The sequence below is a fragment of the Meriones unguiculatus genome (genome assembly GCF_030254825.1).
Source record: "Meriones unguiculatus strain TT.TT164.6M chromosome Y unlocalized genomic scaffold, Bangor_MerUng_6.1 ChrY_unordered_Scaffold_25, whole genome shotgun sequence".
In the NCBI taxonomy this organism is placed as follows: Eukaryota; Metazoa; Chordata; class Mammalia; order Rodentia; family Muridae; genus Meriones; species Meriones unguiculatus.
In genome coordinates this window covers 9,622,121-9,634,433 of record NW_026843710.1, presented here as the reverse complement: position 1 = coordinate 9,634,433, position 12,313 = coordinate 9,622,121, and the positions used below count along the sequence as shown (strand labels likewise).

Sequence of the window (12,313 nt, the reverse complement as noted above, 5' to 3'; positions counted from 1 at the left end):
ACAATTAAAAAATTGACAGAAACTGCTAGCTGCCTGAACAGTCACCCATAACTCTCTATAATGTTGGAGCATCATTTTCAGCCTTCTGGCTAAGAATATTTGACAGACATATATGAGAAGGAAGAACTCTTTAGGACTTGCATACTGTGTCATGGTGGAGTTCAGCAAAGGTATGAGATCTCAATGCTATGATGACATTCCAATGCCATGACATCACATGCTATTATGACATCATAATTGCACCTCAATGATATCATGACATAATTTTAGATGACATCAAAATGAAATTTTGACATCACGATGCTATAACAACATCACAATAATATCACAATAAGATAGTTTTAGTGCATCACAAGGGAATTATGAAATTATGACACAATAATGCTATTATGACATCACAAAAGTATGAATCTCAATTCTTTTAAGAAATCACAGTGGTATGCTATCACCATGCTATTATGTCATCACAATCTCATGATGACCTAACAATGCTATTATGACATCACAATAGTATTATACATCACAATGTTATTATGATTTAAACATAGTATTGTGACATCACAGTGGTAATATGACATCACAATGGTATCATGACATAACAATTCTAACATGATATCACAATGCAATGATGACTTAATGCTATTATGACATCACAACGGCAGTATGATATTACAATGGTGTTATTACATAATACTAAGACATTACAATGGTATTATAAAATCACAATTGTGCTATGATGTCACAATTCTATAATGACTTTAAAAATGCTATTATTACATCACAATGGCATAAAAATTCACAAAAATTCATCATGACATCCCAATGCTATTATGACATCATAATGCTATTAAGACATGATTGTGCTATGACATCACAATGGAGCTATGATATCACATGGAATTTTAATATCACAATGGTATTATGAGACCACAATTGTGCAATGAAGTCACAATGCTATTACAACATCACAATTCTATAATGACATCACAATGCTATTATGATAACACATTGTCGTTTTGACATCAAAATTCATCATGTCATCCAATGCTATTATGACATCACAATGCTGCTATGAAATGATTTTGGTATGATATCACAAAGGAATTTTGATATTGAAAGGCTCTTACAAAGGTATTAAACATCACAATAGTATAAAGATATCACAATGCTTTCCTGATGTCAAAATGGTGTCATGGCATCCCAATGGTATTGTAACAAAGTAATGCTATTATAAAATCACAATGCTTTATTACTTCACAACAAGATGACTTCACAATGGTATTGAGACATCACAATGCTATCATGTTATCATGATGCTATTATGACTTCAAAAATAGTATTATGACATCACAATGCTATTTTGACTTCACAATGCTATGATGATATCTCAATGCTACTAAGACATCACAATATTGTGACATCCCAATGGTCTTATCACACACAATGCTTTTATGATATCACCATGCTATGATGACATGACAATGATATTATGACATCACAATGCTTTTATGCTATCACAGTTGTGTTATGACTTCACAATGAATTAAGACATCACAATATGTCACAAAACATTGTGACATAACACAATGTTTTATGAAATCACAATGCTTTATGATGACCTCACAAAGTTATGATGACATCAGAATGCTATTGCAACATGATAGTTTTATGATATCAGAATGGAATTATAACATCATACTGCCATTATGACATCACAATGATATTATAACTTCCCAAAGGTATGACTTCACAATTAATTTAGGAATCACAATGCTATTATGAGATCACAGTAGTATGATGTCATCACAATGATATGATGATATCTCAAAGCTTTTATCACATCACAATGACATTAGGACATCACATTGCTTCGATGACATCAAAATTGTGTCAAGATCTCCCAATAGTATTATGACATCACATGTTGTAATGATTTTACAGCATGATTGTATAATGACATCACAATGGAATTATGATATAACAATATTACATTGCTTTTCTGACTTCACAACGGTATAACTTTAAAATTACATCAGGACATCTCAATGCCATGATGATATTAGAATGCTATTATGCTATTCTATGTTAGGATTTCACAATGCTATTATGACTTTACAATGCTAAAATGACATAACAATGCTAGTAGGACTTCACAATTGTATTACGACATCACCATGGAATTATAGCAACATGATTGTGGTATGCTACCACAATGGAAATATGACATCACAATGATATCATGACTTCACAACAGTATGACTTCACAATGATATTAGGACATCACATTTACTTGATATCACAATGCTATTTTGATGTCACCATGCTAATATGACATCACAATGCAATGATTACATCATATATTATACTATTACAATGGAATTATAACATCACAATGGTACAATGTTATCACAGTTATTTTATTTTCAAAAAGCTTTTTGACATCTCAATGGTATTATGACTTCACAATCGTATTCTGACATCACAATATTATGATGACCTCAGAATGGGAATTACAACATCACAATGTAAGTAACATCACAATGCTATGATGATATCACAATACTATTATGATATGATTGTGGTATGATATCACAATGGAATTTTGACATTCCAATGATATGACATCACAATGTTATTACAATTTCACAATACTATTATGACTTCACAACTGTATGATTTTACAATTATATTAGAACATCTCGATGCTATGATGACATCACAATGCTATTTTAATATCACTATGCTATTATGAAACCACAATGTAATGATGGCATTATATCATATTAACAATTCAATTATTATATCACAATTGTATAATGACATCACAATGTTATTTTATCATTCAAATGCTTTTGACATCACAATGGCATTATGACTTCACAATGGTATTGTCACTTAACAATATTATGATGACATCACAATGGAATTATGGCATCACAATAATTTCATGATATCACCATGCTGTTATGATATTAGAATGCAATGATGACATCAAACTTGTATTATGATATCACAATTGTATCACATCACAATTCTATGATGAATCATATTGGTATTATGATATCACAATTTTATTATGCCATCCCAAAGGTAATATGACCTCATGCTGACATCACAATGGTATATTAGCTTCAAAATGCTATTATGACATCTCAATGGAATTTTGACATCATAATGGCATTATACTCTCAAAATGCTATATTAGCTTCAAAATGTTATTATGACATCACTATGGCATTTTGACATCACAATGATAGAATGACATAACAAAGGAATTATGACATCACAATGCTCTGATGGCATTACAATGGGTGTATGCTATCACAATGGCTTTATGACATTAATATTCATCATGACATTCCAAAGCTATTTTGAAGTCAAAATGCTATTATGACATGATTGTTTTATGACATCACAAAAGAGTTTTGAGAATCACAAGGCTATAATGACATCACAATGCTATTATAAAATCACAATGCTATTATGACCTTAAAATGTTAATATGACATCACAATGGTATTATGACATCACAATGTTCTTATGGCCTCAAAATTCTATTGTGATATCTCAATGTTATTATGACATTACAATGGCATGAAATCACAATGCTGTTACAACATCACAAAGGTATTATGACATCATAATACTTTTGTGATATCACAATGTTATGGCATCCCAATGATATTTAGATTTCACAATGCTATTATGATATCACAATGCTATTATGACATCACAATTCTATTATGACATCAAAAATGATCTTACCATGGGATTGGGTTACGAGATCACAATGGAATTATGATATTACAGTGATATTATGAGTTCATAAAAATATGATTTTCCAATGATATTAAGACATCTCAATGCTATTATTACATTACAATGCTCTTATCATATCAAAATGCTATTGTGATATCTCAGTGCTATTCCAACATCACAAAGATATAATGACATCATAATACTATTATGAAATTACAATATTATGACATCCCAAAGGGATTATGATTTCACAATGTTATTAAGACATCACAATGCTATTATGACTTCACAATGGTATTTCAACATGATTGTGTTATGACATCAAATGGAATTTTGAAATAAAAAAGCTATTATGACTTCACAACAGTAAGACTTCACAATGATATTAGGATATCAAATGCTATGATGACATCACAATGCTATTATGACATCACAACTGCATCATGAATTCAAGATTCATCATGATTTCCCAATGAAATGACAATGTTTAGGTGTTGATTGGCTGGGAGGGAGAATGATGTCATGAAACAGTTGAAAGCCAGTAAGAGTCTCCAGACCCAGAGATCAGACCTCTACTCTTGCCTGATGCGTCTAAAGCAAAAAGGGGGAACTGTAGAGAGTTGCGGAATGCTGCGCCTTACACGGAGCTGGTTTCGCCTTCCACCTTCCTGATGGTGAGTGCTCTCTGTCACAAACAACTCCACATTTGGCTAAGGCCGAGGATCTGGCTTGCTTCCATGTATGTGGACCTATCTGCATTGCCCACGTAGCACGCTGGGGTTGGCTACCCAGAGGCTATTTAAGCTGTGGGCTGGCTTTCCCCAGGGTCTGATGATTGTTCAAGGTTCCTGAATAAACTGCATTGAAAAAAAAAAGCCAAGGGGACAGCCTGCTTGAGAGAAAGGCTGAGCAGCCAGACATGCTTCAATATGGGTAGCTGTAAGCACACAACCTAGAGATGATGGTTCAGTGACCAAGATTCTTAGTTCAGTTAATCTGTCACATATTTCTTTCAAATGGTCATTAATAAAGTCCTTGTTCCTAACATGTGACTTTCATATCATCACAGATTCCAATATTATTTATAAAATGCACTGATATGTATTCAGTCAGTGAATTACTTACTGGGAAAATGCACACCGACCAAAGCAACTTTTTGAGCAAAAAGTGTTTAATTGGGTCCTTGCTAATATTTTTACAGAGACTATCTATGATGTCACATCAGCAAGCAGACAACTTGTTGTAGTCCTTCAGCAGAAATGAGAGATTTTTACACTGAAGTACAAGCAGTAAGTAGAGAGAGGGAGATTGAGAGACAGGAAGAGAAAGAGCCAGAGAGATAGATTCAGAAATAGAGAGATGAAGACCTAGAGAAACAAAGATATATATTAACAGAGACATAGAGAATGAGATCAATTCTCTCTGGTCACTTTCATTAGATATCAACCTCAAAGCACAACCTTCTACAATGTAATTCCAATAGTAATTATATTATATAATGAGGCCAAACCTCTTAAACCTTCCCAAGCAATTCCTCACTTTTGACTAAGATTCATGGGGACATTGCAATTCAAATCACCTGGAAGTAGAAGAAGATGGAGGGACATCTAGGCTAAAAGAACATAGTTATCCTGATAGTTTCTCATTCAATACAATGATTAAAGTCCAAATAAATTCCAAGTTCTAAAGAACAGGATGGAAAATCTCCTTTGGAGATAATGTGGAATATATCCATAATGAAGTATTACTCAAATAGCTAAGAAAATGACATCATGATATTTTCAGGCAAATAGATGAAACCAGAAAAAATTATCCTGGGTAAAGTAACTAAAATGCAGAAAGAAAAAAAAATGACATGTATTCACTTAATAGAAGGTCTCCTAATAGTGGGGGATAAAGTTCCAATAGGCTATCTAATTGTAACAAAACCAGTCTTCTACTAGGTGGATTGGGTGGCAGTGAATTGAGCTCTTGAGCCAGGGCATTCTATGGAAATTTTCAAGAAACTGAGGCTGTTATTAAAATATGCTGTTCTCTGCCCTCAACTGATTGATCTTTGCCATATTTTTGGATCCAAAGAGATGCTTCCTTCTGCATCAAATGTGATTGCATACAATGAGTCAAGTTCTGATATGCAGAGAGAGAACTTAAAATACCCAGCTCTAAATGGGATTTCATTTTTAAATTCTCTCTCCACTCAGAGCTCCGAGAAGCCTGCAGGAGAGGAGGCAGGAAGAGTGTCATAAGTAGGACAATTGAGAACACAAGAACAGTGACCTGAGAGTCAGACTTCAGAGGAAGCTAATGCAGCCAGCCTTGATGAAATCCTGAGAAGCTAGGGTCAGATGGAAGTGGGAGGAGAATCTCCCCTATGAAGGAACTAGAGAAAGAGCACGGAACTAGAAAAAGGAGGGTGCATGGGAAAAATAGAAGAGGGAGGGGAAAGGAGAGGGGATACAAATTGAACAATATGTAATAAATAAATATATAAGAAAAACTGATCACGGTGATGAATTATGCAGCTGTTCAAGACTGATAACTTTTTCTTGGGGTTGGTACCAGTATGAAGCAAGGATGAACTCACTTTGCTTTAAGGGAGTTGGCACCAAGACTTTGATCAAGTTTCAATTAGTATATGAATATCACATACTAAAATTAATGTATTTTTGTGGAGAGCTGAGACTCAGACGCCATCTAGTGGTGCTGACATCTGCCCTCAGAACTGTAAAGAACCTCTAGAGCGCAAGTGCGGGTTGCGAAAGCGCGCCAAGGTGCTGCCCAAGCCCGGGCCATCAGGCGGGGTGAAGAGTGAGCAGCCAATCAGGGTATGACACGTCACTTAGGTGTGACCAGGGCTTATATAAACAGCGCCACTTCGGGGCTAGATCTCTCCTCCTTTCATCACTTGAATGTAATAAAGCCTGTTGCAGAAGGATCCGTTTGTCCGTGTGCGTTCTTGCTGGTGAGATGATCACGCGGCTTGCAACACCTGGTGCCGAAACCCGGGATTGAACCACCTGGGAAGCAGGGAGCCTGCCACCACCAGTGCCACCAAGGAAAGCCCCCGTTTGTGGGGAGGATTCAGAACTGCAACATCGAGGTTAGTTCTGAGAGGCATGTTTGATCTTGATTTATCTCATTTTTCATTTCAGCTAGCAGAAGCCCTTATTGGCTTCCCTGTTGTGATCGTTGCCCTAGCCCTCTTTCTTTTGGTTTCATACAAGCTTGAGGGTGGCCTCAGAAGGGAAGAGATTAACAAAAGGCTAAGAGTAGGCACTAAGGGAGTGTTAGAGGAGATACAAGATGGCATGTCAGAAACAGAACGTGACAAAAGATTAGGGGCCCCAATGGATAGAAATAGAGACGTCTCTAAGAAAAAAGGTCCTTCTGCGGATGTTAAAGCCACAGAACAGAGAGGTAAGGGAAAAGACGCCCTTGGGGAGAAAGGTGAGAAGGGAAGGAAAAACCCAAAAGAAAAGCCTCTTTATCCGGTAAAAGAATTGGAGGCTTTGGGGCCTGAAAGCTCTGAATCTGAGCAGCTAAATCCCTCTGAGAAAGAGGACTTGGAGGGGGAAGCAGCCCGCTATGAGGAAAAACGATACCATCCGGATGAGCGGCCTTTACTGTTGTATCAGAAGCAAAGTAGTATGAGGAACAGGAAGGGTGCACTTTCTCAGTCGGCCGCTCCCGTTGTCTCTAGTGCTCCTCCACCATACACCGGGAGGCACTGTCCTGATTCCTTCTTTTCAACAAAAGATAGACACAAAATTTTTCAGACTTTTCCAGTATTTGAAGATGTGGAGGGAGGCCGTGTCCACGTACCTGTAGATTACCATCTAGTCAAAGAACTGGCAGAGTCAGTTAATAAGTATGGGGTGGATGCTAATTTCACAATTATGCAGCTTGAGAGGCTAGGCTCTACAGCAATGACCCCAAATGATTGGCAAACTGTAGTGAAAGCTGCCCTCCCTAATATGGGAGTGTATTTGAAATGGAAAGCCTTATGGCATGATGCCTGTCAATCCCAAGCTAGGGCTAATGGCAGTGCAGAAGACAATCAATGATGCTGTAGGTTTGAGCTACTAACAGGACAAGGTCCACATGTTGAACAACAGACAGATTATGATTGGGGAGCGTACGGCCAAATATCTGCTGCAGCAATTAAAGCATGGAAGGCCCTTTCAAAGAAGGGTGGGACTGAGGGCCATTTAACAAAAATTATCCAGGGTCCTCAGGAGTCATTCCCAGAATTTGTGGCCAGAATGACAGACGCAGCAGGCAGAATATTTGGAGACCCGGAAAGGGTCCGGCCAATGATAGAGCAACTGCTGTATGAGAATGCTTCACCAGAATGCAAGGCAGTCATTACCCCCAGAAGGAATAAAGGACTAACAGATTGGATAAAAGTTTGCCGAGGACTCGGAGGCCCGCTTACCAATACCGGCCTGGCGGCAGCCATATTACACAACAATAACCGCCCAAGTTCTGGAAACAATAAACTTTGTTTTAATTGTGGCAAAATGGGTCATTTAAAAAGAGACTGTCGTGTGTCTGTGCAAAAGAAAGTTCCTGGACTTTGCCCTAAGTGTAAAAAAAGGCAATCACTGGGCTAATGAATGCCGTTCAGTTAGAGATATTCAGGGAAAACTTATCCAGCATGAACCCCCCCCCCCCCTAATGAGAGAAATGAGAATATTCAAAAAATGGGTCTCAGGGCCCCAAGTCTCAGGGTCCCCGCAAAAAAAAATGGGACATAAGCAAACAACAGGAGGGTTTATCCAGCTGTAGAGCAACGAGAGGATCAGCAGGCCTGGACCTCCATTCCACCTCCCAATTCTTATTAATGCCACACATGGGGGTACGACCTGTCCCAGTGGAGTTTGAAGGCCCCCTGCCTGAAGGAAGTGTCGGTCTTATTTTGGGTCGCTGCTCTCTCACTTTAAAAGGACTTATGGTCCATCCTGGAATTTTTAGATCAGGATTTTACAGGACAGCTCCAGGTGCTTTGTTCCTGCCCCCTAGGCGTATTTTCTATTTCTCCTGGAGATAGGATTGCTCAATTAGTCATCCTCCCAAGCCTTCATGACTGTTTTCCATCTACCAGAACACCAAGGGGCACAAAAGGACTCGATTCCACAGGAACAGATTTTGCTCATTTGGTAGTTGATCTTAAGACTAGACCTACCTTACAAATACAAATAGAAGAAAAAAGGTTTACTGGTATTTTGGACACAGGGGCTGATAAAAGCATTATTTCTTCCACCTATTGGCCTAAGGCGTGGCCTGTTACACAACCATCCCACTCCTTACAAGGGTTGGGATATGAGGCCAGCCCTACAGTTAGTTCATGTTCTTTGAGGTGGCAAGCACCAGAAGGTCAAACAGGAAGTTTCATACCATATGTTCTTCCTCTCCCTGTCAATCTCTGGGGAAGAGATATTTTGCAGGATTTAGGATTAACATTGACCAATGAGTACTCTCAACAAGTGGTTGATATAATGAAAAAGATGGGTTATAAGGAAGGAAAAGGCCTTGGTAAACAGGAACAAGGGAGATTACACCCGATTTCACAGAAAAATAATACAGGGAGGCAAGGCCTGGGTTTTCATTAACTGCCATTGAGGGTTCCATGCCCATATCTTGGCTCACAGAGGAAGCCTTATGGGTTCTTCAATGGCCCCTTTCCTCTGAAAAGCTGCAAGCCACTACAAGGCTGGTTAAAGAACAGGTACAGCTTGGTCATTTGGAACCATCTACTTCCCCCTGGAATACACCCATTTTTGTTATAAAAAAAGAAATCAGGAAAATGGAGTCTTCTCTATGATTTGAGAGCTATTAATGCACAGATGCAATTATTTGGAACAGTGCAACGAGGCTTGCCTCTGCTTTCAGCCCTGCCTAAGCAATGGAGACTTATAATAATAGACATCAAGGATTGTTTTTTCTCCATTCCATTGTGCCCATGAGACAGACAGAGATTTGCCTTTACCCTACCTGCTGTTAATCACCATGAGCCAGACAAAAGATATCAATGGATGGTTTTACCTCAAGGCATGGCTAATAGCCCCACCATGTGTCAATTGTATGTGCAGATGGCTCTTGAACCAGTTAGACAGCAATTTCCTTCCTTGTTGCTGATTCATTATATGGATGATATTCTCTTGTGCCATGAGGAGTTAGCCATCTTGCAAGATGCGTATCCTTTGTTGCAAAAAACCCTGCAACAATGGGGATTGCATATTGCCACTGAAAAGGTCCAAATTTCAGAAGTAGGTTCTTTTCTAGGGACTGTTATCTATCCGGAATGAATATTTCCTCAGAAAATCAAAATTCGCAGGGATCATTTGCATACCTTAAATGATTTTCAAAAGTTATTAGGTGATATAAATTGGCTTAGGCCATTTTTAAAGATTCCTTCTGCTGAATTAAAACCCCTATTTGATATTTTGGAAGAGGATGCTCATATTTCTTCACTCAGAGCCTTAACACCGGATGCAAGCCGAGCCCTGCAAGTGGTAGAAAACACTTTACAAGATACCCAATTAAAACGTATAGATGAAACTAAGACCTTTGACCTGTGTGTCATTAAAACTAAACATTTACCAACTGCTGTATTATGGCAAGATGGACCCTTAGTGTGGATTCATCCCAATGCTTCACCTGCAAAAATTATTGAATGGTATCCAGATGCAGTCGCTCAACTTGCACTTCGTGGGTTAAAAACAGCCATTACATACTTTGGGAAGGAGCCAAAGTTCTTAATAGTGCCTTATACAGCTCACCAAGTTCAGGTATTGACTGCTACCTCTGATACTTGGGCAGTGCTAGTTACCTCCTTTAGTGGCTTGATTGATAATCATTATCCTCGACACCCTGTTTTGCAATTTGCTTTAACTCAAGAGGTAGTCTTCCCGCATGTAACGTCCCAGGAACCACTTCGGGATGGACTGGTGGTTTTTACAGATGGGTCAAAAACAGGAGTGGGAGCTTATGTGGTTAATAATAAAGTTGTTTCTAAGCAATATTATGAGACCTCGCCTCAAATTGTAAAATTTTTAGTAGCGCTAAAAGTTTTGGAAAAATTTCCAGGTCCCTTAAATATTGTTTCTGATTCTAGTTATGTGGTAAATGCAACCAAAATCTTAGAGGCTGCTGGATTGATTAAAGCATCTATCAAGCTTGCAAAAAATTTTCAAAGTATTCAGTTTGCCTTAATTACCAAAAGATCCCCTGTTTTTATTACACATATTAGGGCTCATTCCGGTCTACCGGGGCCCATGTCCCATGGAAATGACCTTGCAGATCGAGCCACAAAGATGATTGCATTTGCCCTCCTTTCAAATTTAGAATTGGCTAAGGAGTTTCATAAAAAATTTCATGTTACAGCTGAGACATTGCGTCATCGATTTGACATAACTAGAAAAGAAGCTAGAGATATTGTTACCCAATGTCAAAATTGTTGTCAGTTCTTACCTATGCCTCATGTTGGGATTAATCCCAGAGGAATCCGCCCGCTACAAGTGTGGCAGATGGATGTTACCCACATTTCATTTTTTGGTAAACTTCAATATTTACATGTTTCCATTGATACTCGCTCTGGAGTTATGTTTGCTTCTCCCCTGACTGGAGAAAAGGGAGCCCATGTTATTCAACGTTGCCTGGAGGCATGGAGTGCCTGGGGAAAGCCCAAAATTCTAAAAACTGACAATGGGTGAGCCTATACTTCTCAAAAATTTGAACAGTTTTGTCATCAAATGGGAGTGACCCACCTAACGGGTCTCCCATATAACCCTCAAGGACAGGGTATTATTGAACGTGCTCATCACACTCTAAAATCCTACTTAATAAAACAAAAAGGGGGAGTCGAGGGGGCTCTGCCCTCAGTGCCACGAGTGACTGTTTCCTTGGCACTCTTTACTCTCAATTTTTTTAAATTTGGACAGTCAGGGCCACTTGGCGGCTGATCGCTACTGCTTAGAGCCTGATAGGCCTAAGGAAATGGTCAAATGGAAGGATGTCTTGACTGGTCAGTGGAAAGGCCCAGATCCTATCTTAATAAGATCCAGGGGAGCTGTCTGTGTTTTCACACAGGAAGAAAACAATCCATTCTGGGTACCGGAGCACCTCACGCAAAAGCTCGTGGCAGCTGAAGATGATCTTTCAACAAATACACCTGCTACTACTTGAAGAATTAAGGATGGCGGTGGTGACCAATAATTCTACTTGAGTGGATTTATCGCTCACAGATGGCTTATTATCCTGAGTTTCTTCTGCCTTTTCTTATTTTAAAGATTGGGTGGGGGTTGGAATATTTGGTGCAGCATTATGTTGTGGCTTAGTGTTTTTACTCTGGTTGTTCTGCAAACTCAAAACCCTACAAAAACGTGACAAGGTGGTGATCCCACAAGCACTAGCAGCCCTAGAGCAAGGCTCGTCTCCCGATGTTTGGCTTTCCATGTTAAAAGAATGATAAACAGCAAGGTTACCTCTGCCTTTGTAGTTGTAGTGCCACAAAATTGGATGAGACTGGATTAGCAGTCTTTGCACTCCCGGG

At 38.7% G+C, this 12,313-nt stretch overlaps 1 pseudogene; it reads left to right on the top strand.

Moving 5' to 3' along the window:
* Positions 1-7,499: 7,499 nt before the first annotated feature.
* Positions 7,500-11,815, top strand: LOC132651750 (igE-binding protein-like; annotated as a pseudogene).
* The last annotated feature ends 498 nt before the right edge of the window (positions 11,816-12,313 follow it).